Source organism: Pogona vitticeps, chromosome 3, assembly GCF_051106095.1.
Source record: "Pogona vitticeps strain Pit_001003342236 chromosome 3, PviZW2.1, whole genome shotgun sequence".
Lineage (NCBI taxonomy): Eukaryota > Metazoa > Chordata > Lepidosauria > Squamata > Agamidae > Pogona > Pogona vitticeps.
The window spans coordinates 102,962,055-102,963,425 of record NC_135785.1 but is presented as its reverse complement, the minus strand read 5'-3'; positions in this window follow the sequence as shown (position 1 = coordinate 102,963,425).

The following is a 1,371-nucleotide window of genomic DNA, read 5'->3' as shown; positions in this document are numbered from 1 at the left end:
CAGATCCTTCCTCCAGTAATAGCTCCAAAGGAATACTCCAGTCACTTGACACGCTTATTAGGGAGGAAATGTTTTAGAATGTGGGGTTATATGATGTTAATCAAGTCCTGAAAAGCTCCTCTTTCTTACCAGTACATCATTTTCCTCACCTCCTCCACCCCTTTCGGTGAGCTGCTAGAAAATCTGCTGGTGAATGTTGCAAAACCAACAAAAAAAGGGAATGCATTTGATAATAAACACAATATGAAAAACAGAGAGAAAATGATATCAATATATAACAGGAGGCTCATTGGGCAGTGACTAAACTGCAGTATTGCAGTCAAATCTTTGCTAAGTTCGATCCCAACAGGCTCAGGTAGCTGGCTCAAGACAGACGCAGCCTTCCTTCCTTCTGAGGTCGGTAAATTGAATACCCAGCTCACAAGGGATGGGCAATGTGTAGCCCACATAATTAAATTGTAAAGCACCCAGAGAGTACTTAAAATTCCATGGAGCAGTAAATAAACAGCACACTTTTATGTACAGTGGTACCTCGCAAGACGACGCCCCCGCTGAATGATGAATCTGCATTACGATGACTTTTTGCGATCGCTATAGCGATTCGCGAAACAGTCATTCCAATGGGGGATTTTCACTTGACATTGATTAGGTCCGTGCTTTGCGAACCATTTGTTCGCGAGACGACGATTTTTCTGGCTCCGGAAAATGGCTCCTCTGTGTTTTCCGGACCCATGCTTCACAGGGCAGCCATTTTTACAGCTGATCAGTGCTTCGCAAAATGGCTTCCTTATGGGCGATCTTCGCTGGATGAGGAGGTATTTTCCCCATTGGAACGCATTAAACGGGTTTCAATGCATTCCAGTGGGAAAACTGATTTCGCATGATGATGATTTCACTAAACAGCGATTTTCCTGGAACGGATTATCATTGTCATGCGGGGCACCACTGTATAAGCAACTTGTCATTCAAATAAGAAGAGAGCTAGTCCTGAAATTTTGTGGGGAAAGTGCTTCCGCTTGTTGGACCACAAGCCACACACCAAAGGGTCTACATTGTTGATGATATCCAATGCATGTTGAAACCACAGGGAATGGCATAGAACAGCACATTGTGGCTCATTTTTGAGATGAGAAAAGTCCCTACACAAGGAATAATTCAGAAACATGTTGCACATAATACACAGCTTAACATGTTGCATATAATACACAGCTTCTTTGTGCTCCATTTCTCTCTGGTTGTTTTCATGGGTTTTTGAAACAGGTTGCATGCCTCTAAAACAAAACCCACTTCCTCCTAGATTATTTTCAGTTTTGAAACAAGATTGCTCTTCCTCACCAAACGCACTTCCGTGGTGAAGTCTTGAACACTGTT